General features: G+C 43.5%; 1 pseudogene; it reads right to left on the bottom strand.

Moving 5' to 3' along the window:
* Nucleotides 1-7,346: 7,346 nt before the first annotated feature.
* LOC123592706 lies at nt 7,347-13,469 on the bottom strand (annotated as a pseudogene).
* Between the last annotated feature and the right edge of the window lie 2,802 nt (nt 13,470-16,271).

Below are 16,271 nucleotides of genomic sequence, written 5' to 3'. Positions count from 1 at the left end.
CATGCATATTTTCTGGTGAGAAGTTTGTTGTAGTTTTTTTCCCCTTCTACTCAATGTATCATTTTTTTTTCCCTCTCTCTCTCTCTCTCATTTAATAGCCCCCTTTTCTGTGTTTTTTAGCACTTTAATTATGACATGTCTTGGTATGGTTCTCTTTGTGGTTTTCCTGTGTGGGATTATTGAACACCTTAAATCTATGAGTTTATTCTTTTCATAAAAATTTTAAAACTTTGGCCATTATATGTTCAAATATTTTGTCCACCCCATCACTTGTAAACACGTTGCAACACTTGATATTGTCCCAGAGGTTACTGAAGCTCTGTGTTGTTTGTTCGTTTGTTTGTTTCAGTATTCTTTCCATCTGTCCTTCAGTTTGAAAGTTTCTATTTTGATGTTTCAAGTGTTTGGTCTTTTCTTCCATAGTTAATCTATAGTTAATCCCATGAAGTGAATTTTTCATTTTAGACTTATTTTTTTGTTTCTAGAATTATATTTAGTCCTTGATATCATTATTTTCTCTTTTTACCAGGTACATGTTTTCCTTTAAATATTTAAACACAGTTGTAACAGTAATGTTTTAAATTGTGTTTAGATGTGTCTGTTAATTCCATCATTTCTGACATTTTTGCATCTTTTTTTATTGACTAACTTTTCTCATTATGAATTACATGTTCTTGCTTCACCCTATGTCTAGTAATGTTTGGTTAGATGTTGGACTTTCTGAATTTGACATTTTTGAGGGGTAGATACTGTTATCTTTCTTTAAGAGTGTTAGATTTTGTTCTCATAGGCAGTTAAATTACTTGCTTACCGGTTTGATCCTTTCCAGGCCCAACTTCACCGTCCTTTCCCATTCACTTCTCAGAGCCCAAGAAACACATTAGATACTCAGTTGGCTTGGTGCCTCTCCCAACTTTCAGAGAAAAAATTATTAATCTTTTGGTTTATTAAAAATGGGGTGTTGGAAACCCTCAAATTTAGCTAGAATTTCTTTTAGGATCTCCCTCTCTTAGTTTCAAGGAGAGAAAAAGTTGGGTATCCTCCCCCATGGGGAAGGGAGGGTCAATATAGCCTCTTTCTCAGAATATTCCCTCAGAGGCCACACTTACCTGCCCGTTCTTCCTTTGTGTTAATTGGGGGTACTGGGGCTTGAGGTGGGGAAGACTGAAGCAGGCACCTCTCAGGAAACCTAGGACATTGTGTGCCATTCCTGTCTTCATTTGTTATGAGTCCAGAACAACAGAGAAAATTCTGTCTTACGGTGACAACAGTAGTAACCATGAAGCTGTGCTATGAATAGCTGACAATTGTGGGATGCTTACTTTGTGCCCCCGATGGCGCTGAGAGCTTTCCTGGCATTATCTTCTCTACCCCTCAGAACAAGCCTATGAAATTGTCTTCATGATCTCAGTTTTACAGGTGAGAATATGAAGTCACTCAGCTAGGAGATGGCAGGGCCAAAATTCAGATCTGGAGCCTGCATTTTCTAACCTCTAATGCTATTTCTGTGCCCACATTGTGCATTTGGCTGTCGGTCTTGGTGACGCTATTGAAAGGCTGCATCTTTGGCTGTATCTTCGTAGGTATCAGTTGGAGAGACTGCAGAAAAGTGCCGGTGCTGTTAGCAGCCGTTTTCAACCAAAAGTCTCATTCTCCCTTTGGAATCTTCTTGACTTGAGGATTCTGTGGTTTGGGCATAAATAATAAATCTGGTGTCGTAGAGGGTAATAAAACACTCATTGACTTACTGCCAACTTTACTCTAGGTCCTAGTTTCTTTGATTCTCTTAGGGACTAACTACCTCTTTGGGAATTCATTTCCCCGTGTGGATGTGAATTAATTCCCTCAGGCCACAGAATTGTAATCTGGAAGAGTTCATTTAGCAAATGGCACCCAGCTTTTCTCACCCTGGTTTGCCAAAGACAGTGTGAGGCTTTGTTTGAACACAGGCAACAGTTCTGGACAGCAGATGTTTGCAAATACCATTTGTTTAATTGCTCGGGCACTTGATAATATATTTTTCTCCTAAGCTGTGGGAAACACATCCTTTATCAGCTTTAAAACAGAGTGCAACTTTGGAGGGCCATTCTGTCTGTCTTTTTTCCTTGTGCATTGGTCCAGACAGATTGAGTGAACAAAAAGAAGAGAAAGGGGAAGCTGTTGGCAGTTACCCCTCAACTTTACCTCTTATTGCCAGCAGCAGCAATATAGAAATGAGTACCCTTTCCCATCCCACTCCCCACCCCCTGAAATAAACCCAACCACCAGAAAGGCCCTCACAACTCACAAGCTGAAAAGACAGTCCAGGAGAAGAAGGGTCACGTGGCAGCAGCCAGCCCTCCCTCACAACACATCTTGCCGCATCTGCAGTTAGTAGGCGTCTGGGTTCTGGGAACTCCCCAGGGACCTGGCATTGCCTTATGGCTGGCACAAGCTGTAATGGGACATGTATGTTGGCTCCGCAAGAGTGCCCGGCATGGCCTTTTGTTCTGTGTGCAGTGACTTCAGTCTCTTACGCAGGCTGTGGATGCTTTGACAGTTGCACGTTAGAGGACGTGGGCATGTGGTAAGTTGGTGTAGGTTTCAGACGTATTGCTGGTCTTAGATGAGGCCCACAATAGGAACTGGGGCTCTCCAGAGCCTTCTTCCATGACGTCTTGTAGGCACAGGCTCTTTCCTGCCCTAGATGAGCGTGCCAAGCCTTAGCACCATTCTGTTCCACCCTTAAAGAATTCCCAGTGATGCCCCCAAAACTACACACAGCCAGACCTCACTTGGAGAGTTTGATTCCATCTGTCTTGATCTGGACTTGGGAATCTGCATCCATGTATCAATCTGTAGGCGATTCAGATGTGCAGCTACTATTGAGAATCACTACCTTAGCGCTTTCCAAAATGGGACACTAAATGTATCATTTGTGTGTAACAGTTACAAGAAGATCTGTACAGCCAAGAATCTTGTCCTAGCTCTGGCACTTATTTGCTGTGTGATCTCGAACGGTTAACCTCTCTGTGCCTTATTTTCATAATCTCTGTTATGGGGATGATAATTGTACCTACCACATACGGTGGTTTGAGAATCAGATAAATCAGCATATGTAAAACACTTAGAATCCAGTAGTCTCTCAGTAAGTTGTTGTAAGTGTAAACTTATTTAGAAGAAAGAAAAAAAAATGGCCATCTATTTGCTTTCAGGCTTTTTTTATTTGAATCTGGTAAGAAAACAGGAAATTGCTTCGTTCTGCATCTGTCTAGCCATTATGGTATCTGGGCATAGAGAGAGCTATGGAGCTGTGGAGCTATTTTGTGGGGCCAGATTTTCCTTTTAATTCTTGCTGTAATTGCTGTCTCTCTTAAAAACTTTTTTATAGAATGCAGTTTTAATGAAGAGTTAATTATATATTTTTAAATCTCTTAACGGGATTACTTCTGCCTTCTCCAGGAGTCAGCCCATTAGCCAGATAAGGTACTCATCCCCTGTGACAAATACACATATTCTGGGTACATACTCAGTATTTTTTAAAATGTAACTTATCGTCAAGTTAGGTAACATGCAGTGAATACAGTGTGCTCTTGGCGTCAGGAGTAGATTCCCGTGATTCATCGCTTAATGTAACACCCAGTGCTCATCCCAACAAGTGCCGTCCTCAATGCCCATCACCCACTTTCCCCTCTCCCCTGCCCTGCCCTGCCCCACCAACCCTCAGTTTGTTCTCTGTATTTGAGTCTTCTTATGGTTTGCCTCCCTCTCTATTTGACACTATTTTTTCCCTTCCCTTCCCCCATGGTCTTCTGTTAAGTTTCTCAAATTCCACATATGAGTGAAAACATTTGACACCTGTCTTTCTTTAGCTGACTTATTTCACTTAGTATAATACCCTCCAGTTCCATCCACATTGCTGCCAATGGCAGGATTTCATTCTTTCTCATTGCCAAGTAGTATTCCATCGTCTATATAAACCACATCTTCTTTATCCATTCATCAGTTGATGGGCATTTGGGCTCTTTCCATATTTTGGCTGTTGTTGACAGTGCTGCTGTAAATATTGGGGCACATGTGCCCCTATGAATCGGCACTCCTGGATCCTAGAAATACCCTACGACCCAGCAATAGCACTACTCAGTATTTTTTAAGTTCGGTTCACTTCAACAAATATTCGCTAAGTTTATCCTAGGCGCGAGGCACTTCTGGGAGAGGGAGGCAATGAAGGAATCTGACATTTATTGAGCAGCTGCTTTATACCAGATATACTAAGAACTTTATAGTCACCTTATTTAGTATCTGTGACTGACCACTATATCTTACAGATGAGGAAACTGAGACTTATAGGATTCGTTGTCCTGGTACTTTAGAAAATCCAAGGCTCTACCCTTTCTACTTTGTCATACCATCTCAGGAGGTTCAAAGGTGAAGATGGAGAGGGTCATACCGTATTTATTTAGCATGTCATTATTTATAGTCACGTGCACACCTACACTATATGTGGGGACGTAGGTCCAGAGCTGCTGGCTGTCCTGTATTCCACATGACTTCTCTAGAGCTCATAATAACCTGCGTTTGGGGGGCCTTGACCTAAGGGAGTGCCGTTGTCTTATCCCCCAGGATTATTGCAACAACCCCATGAAGGAATTAACGACCGTCGTAATGACTCATGGGCAGTATTTAGTAAGCACTTATCATCCAGGTCAGCCTGCCTCCGAAGCCCAAGGTCTTACTTAATCACTGTTACACTATGTCATTATCTACATTTTATGAATGAGGACAGCGAGGCTCAAAGGGGCTATGGACTTACCCTTGGTGTGACCGAATCAAGCCCCTTCTCTTCCGATGATATGTTTCTGATCAAAGTAGTAAAAAGGACAAGCAAGTATACAAACAAATATACTACAAGGCAGATAAGGAAAGGAAATAGGAAAATGGCAGGTGTGTGGTCCAGTGGGATAGGAAGGAAGTGAACTAGGTCTAATAGGATGAATAAGATTTCTAGAAACAGAAATAACCAGGAAGAATATTTGAGATGAAGGCAAGAGAATGAGTAAAAGTATAAAACACGGAACATTCAGAAAACAACAGACACACTGCTATAAATTCACTGTGGTGTGGGGTGCTCATAAGGGGTTGGGAGACTGGGTTAAAAATCTATGTGTGCTTGAGTGCAAGGAGGGTCTGCTCGTACTGTGCTGGAGAATGGGAGCCATCGAACGTGCGTGAATGAGCATGGAATGTGCTGTGATCAAAGCCACACTTTAAGATAATTGTGGTAGAGAACACTGAGACCAGGGAGAGGCCATTGCAGTAGTTCTTAGGATAAAAGGAGGATCTGAACCAGTGTCAGAGTGTGGGAAGGGAGAATTCAAAAAACCATTGCCATGGAGAGTTTGCAGAACCTCCTAACTGTCTAGGTGTTGGGGTCACAGAGAAGGAGGTAGCAAATATAGTTCTGTGTTGGAGCCTAGGTCCTTAAAAGAATTGTATCATCATAAATAAAAATAAGGAATTAAGAGGGGGTACCTGGGTGGCTGAGTTGGTTAGGTGTCTTGACTTTGGCTCAGTTCATGACCTCACAGTTCATGAGTTCGAGCCCTGCATTGGGCTCTGCACTGACACTGTGGAGCCTAGTTAGGATTCTCTCTCTACCTGTCTCTCAAAAGTAAATAAACAAACTTAAAAAAAAAATAGGGAATTGAGAAAGAAGAATTAATGGGAGGGGGGGCATAGGCATCTCAGTTTGAAATAGGGCAGCTTTGAAGTGCAGGCAAGTTGTTAACGTTGAAGTACATCAACCTGAGTGGAAAGTGATGCAGCCAAATTTTAGTTCAGGTGAAGGTGATCATGGGTTAGGCCATGGAAGGAGCAGGCACAAAAAGAGAGACAAGGCATAACCTTTGGAAATTCCTACATTTGGAAGACAAATAGGTGATGAGCTCTTAAAGTAGGTAAGGAAATACAAGACCATGGAAACCAAAGAAGAGAGTATTTAGGAAAAAAGATATGCCTAACAGTAGGGAATAGGACAGTCAAGGAAGCTGAAATCAGAGAAAGATCCTGAGAGCAAGTTTGATTCCAGAGTGGTGATGAGTAGGGAGGGGTTGGTGGTAGGAGAGCCTAGACAACAGGGGCTACAAAGTGAGTACGCAGGGTCAGGCAGAATGAATGGGCTGCTGACTCTCCCAAGAAATCTGTCAATGAAAGTCAAGAGACAAGATCAATTCCCTCCTGTTTTGGAAAGTCACATGGCATAACACATGCAAGTCAAGGAGGGGTGGTGGCTAGTAATTCTTTTTATATATGAATCTGCATTTTCAGGGGATCTGGAGAAAAATTTTTTAGAAAGTCTTGGGAAGCAACATGAAAGAAAGTTCTAAAGCAGTTATTCTAAAGAGGATGGATAAAACATATAATACCACAGGCTGGAAATGAACTTGCAACTTAAGAGATCACGATTTTGGCCTTTATACAACATTCCACTAATAATTAGAGGAGAGAAAAACTATAGCCTCTGGGAGAAAAAAATATTGAAGTCATTTCCAACCGAGACACCAAGTTTCTGGAACCTGCTATTAATGCACCTGGCTACACATGGCCCTTATCTTATAGATAAACAAGACAGCTTCCTCAAAGAGACACAGTATTCAGTGTTCTCTTACTGAGAGCTTCATTTCAAAGCATTTGCCTCATATCTTCCAACAGATTACAACAAAAGGACAACATTCTTTTGTTTTCCCTTATTATTTTTTGCAAGCTGCTGTCTCCGCACCATGTTACGGTGATGGTCAGATTAAAATGAGCTCTTTTAAAAACATTCAGTCGGTGAGTATTTGAAGAAGCTACACAAACTTCCAGCTCATATGCTGTATGGATGTAATAACTCTATCATATGCTCTGGAATAAAACCACGTTATGCAAAGAAGGGTGACGATTCCAGATGGCTCATACTTACCTCTGACCGCAAAAGACACACACACACACACACACACACACACACACACACACACACACACGAAAGCTAAAATAGTACAGTTAGTGAATCACCCCCAGTTTTCCAGTCGAGATACCAAGACCTACTCTTCTTGGGGGAAATAGAAGTCTCATGTGTAAAATAGTTTTGGCACGTGGCTGCCTTTGTCTTCCTGTATATAACTAAGAGGCAGGAAACCAGGAAAATACTCATTGCTTACTTACTCTCTACCTCAAGCCCTTATAACTCGAGAGACCCCATTTGCCGTATTCTTTTCTTCTCTTTTCTTTTCTTCTCTTCTTTTCTTTTCTTTTTTCTTTTATTTTTTTCTTTTCTTTCTTTCCCTTCCTTCCTTCCTTCCTTCCTTTCTTTCTTTCTTTCTTTCTTTCTTTCTTTCTTTCTTTCTTTCTTTCTTTCTTTCAAGTGTTCAGCTCTTTATTGAACAGATTACAGAAAACAGGTTTAGTCAAAAAGACCAAAGCCCATGTCATCATCAGACTCCTTTGATTCTTCTTTCTTGGCTCCCACTTTCTTCTCTTCAGCTCGGCAGCCATGATGGAAATGGAGGACCTCCTGCTGCTGCAGTGCCAGCGGCCAGCTGGCCCACCAGCCCCTACACTGCAGATGAGTCTCCTGATGTCGACGCTGGCCAGGGCCTTTGCAGACAAGCCTGGCCAGAAAGGTTCAAGACTTACATCTGCTGTTTTAATGAGGGCATTGATCTTATTCTCGGTGACCATCACATCGTCGCTGTGCAGGATGGGGCCAGAGCAGAGGCTGATGAGCTCCCAGACCGAGGCCACGATGCGGGGGAGTGTTGAATGGTGCTGCCGGGCACAGATGAAGTAAGGGGCTCACCCCAGAGCGGCCTTAGCTTCCTCGGAGGGACCAGCACCTTCCAGCAGCTGAGGAAAGGGGCTGCCCCCTATTCATAAGTGTTCCTTCTCTTTAGGAGCTTACAGAATTGAAACGGCCACTGCATTAGTTTTAATGTTATTTTATTTTCATAACATTGCACTGCAGAAGATCCAAAAAACCAAAAACATTGCCTGTAACCGTATTCTGAGACCACAATCTTTATTCTGATACATGTCCATCAGTCTTTTTTGCTTTGCATATTTATAACGGAATTGTATTACAATACAGTTTTGCATTTTCTTCATGTAATTTCATGTCTGAAGCACCCATTCAGCATCCATGCCTCATCCCAGGCACTAACGCAGAGATTCCCTACCTTGTCAAGTAAAGCTACAAGGAGACTGCTGTTTACTAATTCTTGTCTCTTGAGGGAGACACATTAGTTGGCTAGATCTTAATCCAACTGTATGCTGTTCACAGTGTGTTTAGCTCCTTAAAAACAAAGAGACTGCATCACTATCCAGAAGGCCTACCTGCCTCTCCGTCAACAGTGTGATGGTTCTAGGGGTGTCTGGCTGGCTCAGTCAGTTAAGCATCTGACCATGATCCCTGAGTCTGGCTCTGTGTTGACAGCTTAGAGCCTGGGGCCTGCTTCGGATTCTGTGTCTCCCTCTCTCTTTGACCCTCCCCTGTTTGTAGCCTGTCTCTCTCTCTCTCAAAAATAAACATTAAAAAAAAATTAAAAAAACAAAACAATGTGATAGTTCTTTCACCTTGGGGAAATCTGAAGAAAAGTATGCTCTCACTTTTTTGAAACCATCGATTGCCTGCTTACCAGACTCATTATCCTGCACTTGCTAAAAACTGCCTTGAAATTGGGATTATCACTGACTTCAACATTAGCCTAGAATCGTGGTTTCTTTCTCCCTCCCTTCCTTCCTCCCTCCCCTCCCCTCCCCTCCCTTCCTCTTCCCTTTCCTCTCAAGCTAGTTAACATAAAGTGTCGTCTTGGCTTCGGGAGTAGATCCCACGATTCATCACTTACATACAACACCCAGCTCTCGTCCCAACAAGTGCCCTCCTCAATGCCAGTCACCCATGTCCCCCACCACCACCCCCAACAGCCCTCAGTTTGTTCTCTGGATGTAAGTCTTCTTATGGTTTGCCTCCCTCTCTGTTTCTGTCTTATTTTTCCTTCCCTTCCCCTGTGATGATCTGTTAAGTTTTCTCAAATTCCACATATGAGTGAAATCATGTGATACTTGTCGTTCTCTGACTGATGACTTGTTTCGCTTAGCATAATACCCTTCAGTTCCATCCATGTTGTCACAGATGCCAAGACACCTTTTTTTTTTTTTTTTTGCCTTCCCTTCAAGATTTTCTTAAAGCCTACTATATGCCATGTATTCTGCACTCACCATGTGATATATTCCTCACAGCAACCCCAGGAAACAGATAGCCTCTCCCTGTGTGGGCAGTACAGGAGGGAAAAAGTGAGGCATTCACCTAAAATCAGAAGTTAGGGAAACAAAATAGCCTCAGAGGGTTAGGCTGTGAAACCAACACCAAATGGAATGCAAAGAAGGAACTTAAAACTTTATGCTAAAGATATTTGTCAGGTTGGCTCCCAAGGATAGCAATATGGTCGTTTGGCAATAACCGTATCTAATGATTAAGCGTATTTTAAAGATTTGATTAATAATGGAAGCGTAGATGAGTGGGTGTCACCGAGTCAAATATATATAGGCTGTGCATTCCCAAGCAGGACCATTGAGTTAGTAATCTTCGGGAAACGTTTATTGAATGTCTCCTGTGGGCCATGCATTGTACTGGATGCTGGACATGCACAGATAAGTAAGATATAGTATTTGCCGTCAAGAAGCTCAAGGTTTATTGGAGTTTAATAGACACAAAACAGAAGCACCTGGATGGCTCAGTCGGTTGAGCATCCAACTCTTGATTTCGGCTCAGGTCATGACCCCGGGGTCATGGGATTAAAAGCCCATGTCAAGTTCTGCACTGAGGATGGAGCCGGCTTAAGATTCTCTCTCACTCCCTCAGCCCCTCTCCCTGCTTGAACTCTCTCTCTCTCAAATAATAAGAAGAAAAAATAGACCCATAAGCAGATAATTAAAACAAGTGCACGAGGGGAGAGATTTTCTTGGAAGTATAGAGGAAAAACACTCACCTCATCTGGGAGGCAGTGGTGAGGTTTCCTGGAGGAGGTGATCTTTGAAATGAGTCCGAAAGCAGCTTCTCGAACTATCCATATTAAAGGGCTAATCTTTTTCTCTTTTTCATTTCCAATTTGCTATGTAAATACAATGAAAATGGACGATGAGACCAGTCACATTCAGAAGTACAAACCCAATTTTGTTCTTAGAGTACGCCGATATGTAATGGCTCTGGCTTATTACTATAAAAGTTTCTAAATGCTTGCTTTTCACTTCCAGACTCACCTCATTTCACCCTAAAAAACTCAACAGGACGGTTGAGAGCCAGCACCGATGCTTAGAGCACACTTTGCGAGTGGCCTTGTGTTGAAAGATGAGGAGGCATCAGCCATGAGCAGGGAAGGGATGGATGGGGCGGTGGGGAGGGCAGCCTCAGCAGGGACATGGCCAAGTGCAGGAAATGGGGGCTGGGGGTGGAAGCACTGGGAAAATTCTTTGGGCCTCTCCAGTGACTCTTCCTTACTCCTGTTCTGTGCGGGCTCTGCTTGCCAACTTCTCCCAGCCCTATGCCTTCGGTCTCTTTCCTTCTCTTGGATACATTTTTCTCCTTCAGGCCCTGCATTCTCCTCATCTCCTTCCCAACCTGTAATGACGACTTTTCTGGGACCAAGAGACAAAAGGGAAGAGGGGAAGTTGTGATTAGGGGAACTGCCCCATTTGTCTTCCTCTCCCTTTGGTCTGAGAACATTTCAAATTCTTTTATTTAGCATTAAAATTTTTTTTTAATGTTTATTTCTTTTTGGGAGAGAGAGAGAGAGAGAGAAAGACAGAGAGTGAGCAGGGGAGGAACAGAGAGAGAAAGAGAGGGAGATGCAGAATCCAAAGCAGGCTTCAGGCTCTGAGCTGCCAGCACAGAGCCTGAAGCGGGGCTCAAACTCACGAACCGTGAGATCATGACCTGAGACAAACGCGGACTGACCTGAGACTTAACCAACTGAGCCACCCGGGCACCCTGAGAACACTTCAAATTCTTACTCTAACATTCCCAAGCTTGCAAAGTATGTTAGGAGTCAACAGAGAAAGGAACTGAAGAACTTGAATTTGTTAAATTCAATTTTATGAGTTAATGGAGGAAGGGGTCAGTCTCACATTTTCATTTTCTGAACCTAAAACCTGGAAAGGGGAAAGGGAGTAGAATTTTTTTTAAGTTACATGAACTTAAGAAAAAGGGGGGGGGCAGCTTTGTAACATGTAATTTTTTGGTTGTCCCAGCATCACTCATGCTCATTACGAAATTTTGTCATAGCCTCAATTAGAATAATTTCTAACTCAGAACTTGAGAATTGGCTTCAGTTAAGCTTCTGGGTATTGTTTGGATGAACTGGCTTCCCTGGTTTCAGAAGGCTGTTTATTTGAATGATAAACTAAATATAATTGGCGTTAAACCTAGTTATAAACAGAGCAAATGATGCTTGTGTCGAACTACCCCGGGGACTCAAAGCCACACATGGTTGGGCGGAAGAAACCACGAGGGAAAATCTACAGATTCAACTCTTGTCTTTAAAATGAAAACTTTTCTATTATATCAAAGACATGAAAGCCAAAATGAAACGAAAAACCACTGGGAAAAAGATGTATAACTACATTGACAAAGGACTAATATCTATGTTATACAAATGGTTTGTGTACATGAATGAGAAAACCACCGAGCAGAGCATATAATAGATAAATGTGTAAGAGGGTGTGAGAACCTAGAACAGACCCAAGATAAAAATGGAAGTAGTGAAGTAAAGATGTGTTTAAATGTGAATAAAATTAAATTAGAAAGAAATTCTAATCTCTAACGACGATCTTAGCCGTGGAAACACTGGAGGGAGTTGAAAGCCATTTGCCAGTTCTAAACCCTGTAACACATGCCTGCGTGACTATTTATGGCCAATAGACAGTTTACGTTTGGAGATGTTTTCCAAAAGGAAGAATACGTACCATGCACACAAGGTACCATTGTAGCATTGATTAGAAAGCCAAAATGTTCAATAACAAGAGAATGAGGTATTAAATTATGGCATGTTGACTGGATGAAACAGAAGTATAACCCCCTAAAAATAACTATGAAGACAGTAATTCACCAACTTCGTACTCTCATCACAGAAAAATAGTATGTGGCTTAAAATATCACAGAATAAATCAATATAAATTTTTATTGTTCTATGATTGGACGCTTTCAAATGGATATGCCTAAGACTAATAACTGGAAGAGAAAATAGAAGGCTGAAAGAAGTGGCTGTTTCGCTGTAGTGCAACACTTTTTAAATCTCCTCTTTTCTTCCTTTCTTGCCTCCCGAACCCCCATCTGCTTTCTTTCATGTTTTAAATAATATGTTGGTGTGACTTTTCAAAAGCAGGCTTCCGTTTGTCCCGATTTCTACACTTATTTCTTTGATAGCCAGTCACGTTAAATTGTTTTTAGGAACAAAGCTAATTATAAATTGATAAATGAAAAAATTAATGAAATAGTGAATAAAAGAGGAAAGACTTGTCTTACGAATGGGCTATAACTTGACGTCCGCTCCCCACACGTGGGAATGTCCTCTGTGTGTAGCACACTAAGTAAAGATTTCTTTTTTTAATTTTTTTAACGTTTATTTATTTTTGAGACAGAGAGAGACAGAGCATGAATGGGGGAGGGTCAGAGAGAGAGGGAGACACAGAATCGGAAACAGGCTCAGCTGTGCTGACAGCTCAGAGCCCGACGCGGGGGGGCTCGGACTCACAGACCGCGAGATCATGACCTGAGCCACCCAGGCGCCCCAACACTAAGTAAAGATTTCCTGCTGACCTCACAAAACATAAAGCCAGCAAGAAAGGAGGATGGACAGTCAAGCAGATGAAATGTGTCCTCTTCACTGTATTCATTCAGGAACGTTTCAGTAAATTACTCTTGTGAACGACAATCGTGTAAAAACCGGTAAAGCAGGGCCATGAACGTGCTTGCCAGATGGAGATGTCCTTAAAGAGAGGACGTTTAAGGGGGTTTTGTTTACTTAAAAAAAAAGAATGAATTTTTATTTTAACAATGTAGTGCATGTCTACAGCCCAATGTGCCTGGTAGTTTCACCAAGTTTTTCATGACCTCAGACACGCCCTGCTCTCTCCTCCCTGGAGTCCCACAACTAAGAGGCAATAACTTCCAGCACTCTTCAGAGGCTTTCCTACTCCTGGAGAGGAGCCTCTCCAGGATGAAACCTCAGGGCTTCTGGGTGGAGAGGGTATTTACCTGGCTGTGTAGGGAGGGTAAGTAATTCCAGGGAGCAGCAACTTCTTGCACATTTTTCAGGGGCTCCTGCTCTGTCTTCCATGGCATCCAGCCCCCCCTGGTTCCCGAGTCCCCTCGGTTCTGCCGTGAGACCCACTTTGTCACTCGGCTCCCCATCCTTGCTGCAGGCACTCAGCCACTTCTGGCCTGCTAAGTTGGGCATCGTACATCTGCTTTCCACATTCCAAAGTTTTGTTGAAACACTTCATCACCTGTCAGCTTCTCTCTGCTTTGCCCTTGGGGGTTTATGCATCTTTATTAAAAAATCCTTTTTATACTCTTTTACTAAGTTTTCAGGAGGGAGCAGGGAAAATGCATCTTCAATTGGCCCCTTCTGACTCGGAGCCGTAAGTCATACTTTAAAGAGGAATTTAAGGGTGAAGACATGGGTGGACGAGAAGGGCATTTTAGGTCAAGGAAAGCAAGTCCGCAAACAGATTTCTGAACGGCTGTGGCATCGTGTTTGGGAAATGAGGATCACAGTTGGCTGGGGTGTATGGTGTACTGGATGGGGGGGCCAGAGGCAGGTAGACAAGTCCCCCGTGGTAGACTGGCAAAGATGGCCCAACTGATTTTTCTCCTTGGACGCACACAGTCCTTGCAATGTGACTTTGTAGCTTCCTCCAACAAAGGGGGAGAATCTGCCCCGTCTCCTGGAATCCAGGTTGGCCTTGTGGCAGCTTCGGTCAATAGAATGTGGCAGCAGTGATGAGGTATGGTTCACACTAGGCCACCAGTGGCCTTGTGTCTTCCACTGGCCATCTTGGAACCTGGCCAGGTGCCGTGAGAACAAGCTCAGCCTGCTGGAGGATGAGAGACACGTGACCCACCTCACGTCACCCCAGCTAACAGCCATCCAGTCCCCAAAGCAGCCACCCAACTGGCTGGTAGCTGGCTACATGGACAAGGGAGCCCAGCTGAGGCCAGAAAAAGCGTCTGGGCAGGTTCTAAGATGGTGACCAGAAAAAGCACCCAACGGAGACATTGTCTAAGTGTCCAACAACTTAATTGTAGAATTCTGAGGTAAATGTTGTTTTTAATTTTTTAAAAATATTTATTTATTTTTGAAAGAAAGAGAGAGAGACAGAGTGCGAGCAGGGGAGAGGCAGAGAGAGAGGGAGACACAGAATCCAAGGCTCTGAGCTGTCAGCACGGGGCCCATTGCGGGGCTCGAACTCACAAACTGCGAGATCATGTCCTGAGCGGAAGTTGGCGCTTAACTGACTGAGCCACCCAGGCTCCCCATAAGTGTGGTTGTTTTTAAGTGGTGATGTTTTGGTGTGGTTTGTGACTCAACTAGAGCTAACCAATATGCCCAACAGAAATTGGCAGAGGCATTGTGAGGCCAAGGAAAAACTACTGCTTAGAATTACAGGATCAGGTTCTAGTTCTTCCGTTGCTACCAACAGGTCATGCGTCCTTGGGCCTGTCACTTAACCTGAGCCCTGCCATCTAATTAAAGATGCTGGATGGTGGACCACATAAGTGGTTTTCAAGCTTCTTGGCCAAGTAAGCCACCTAGGAGCTTGTTAAAAATAGCCATTCTGTCCCCAATCTTACAAGATTGAAAAAAAACTATAGTTTATTTCCTGGTGACTCGGATGCAGCCAGGCCAGCAGGCATCTCAGACACCAATGTTCGAGAACGTGAGGGTGTCTTCCAGGTTGAAAATCCAGCGGGCTTCCCTCCATTCAGTAGGTTTTGCTGTGGCTTTAGATGCTTGTCCACCAAGGTGCCTGGGTTTCTTCTTCCCATGGGGCGGCATCTCTTCACCTTCCTGCCCTCTAGCCCACTCCACTCCCCCAGGCTCAGGTGGCTATTTATGACTCCCAGGCTCACCACCTCAGCAGCGATCCATTTCTTAGCTCTCCCAAAACTCTTTTTTAAAAAAAATTTTTTTTAATGTTTATTTATTTTTGAGAGAGAAAGAGAGTGCGAGCCAGGGAGGGGCAGAGAGAGAGGGAGTCACAGAATCTGAGCTGTCAGCACAGAGCCCGACGACGCAGGGCTTGAACCCGTGAACTGTGAGATCATGACTTGAGCCGAAGTCGGATGTTTGACCGACTGAGCCACCCAGGCACCCCTCTCCAAAAACTCTTAATTCTTCAAGAAAATGGTCATTCCACAGTCTTCCATGGCCTTAACCCTTACTCTTAAACGGGAACCCATTCGGCTTTCTCATGTCCTTCTAATCACTGCTTCCATGGTCCTTTGGATTCTCTGACAGACAAGTGCAGGTTTCCAGTGTTCGGTGGCTGGCGGCCCATGAAGCGCCACACCTTGTCCAACCGAGGGTTTTCTTAGGCTCTGTGAACCAGTGTTTTATTTATTTATTTATTTTTATTTTTTTATTTATTTAATGTTTATTTATTTTTGAGATGGAGAGAGACACAGCATGAGCAGGGAAGGGGCAGAGAGAGAGGGAGACACAGAATGTGAAGCAGGCTCCACGCTCTGAGCTGTCAGCACAGAGCCCGACGCGGGGCTCGAACTCACGAACTGTGAGATCATGACCTGAGCCGAAGTCGGACGCTTAACCGACTGAGCCACCCAGGCGCCCCAATGAACCAGTGTTTTAAAAAGACCTGTCTCCTGCCTCTTGACATCACTCGTTTCCCATCTGGAGTGCTCTTCCCGCAGGCCCACGTCTCCCAAACTAGGGTGTCTCCTGGGTAACGGTTTTGCCATGGATACCAGTGGTTCTATCTTTCAAATTGAATAGCAAGCCTTGGTCTAAGCCTTCCTGTCATTTATTCTCAAATCACATTTCCTGTGTGTGGCTGGGGGAGGGGGAAGGAGGAGGAAGACTTTCCATAAACTGCATCCATATTGTATACTCCCTGTCCTATGCCAGAAAAAAATTAATAAATGACCTCAGGACATCAGACAAAAGCAGTAAGGCACATGGCAAAACCAAAGTCATTCCCACCAGCCTTATGACAGTGGTTGGGGTTTGCAGGAGGCA

This window comes from Leopardus geoffroyi, chromosome D4 (genome assembly GCF_018350155.1).
Source record: "Leopardus geoffroyi isolate Oge1 chromosome D4, O.geoffroyi_Oge1_pat1.0, whole genome shotgun sequence".
In the NCBI taxonomy this organism is placed as follows: Eukaryota; Metazoa; Chordata; class Mammalia; order Carnivora; family Felidae; genus Leopardus; species Leopardus geoffroyi.
The sequence above is the reverse complement of the archived record's forward strand: the minus strand, read 5'-3'. Positions and strand labels throughout refer to the sequence as shown.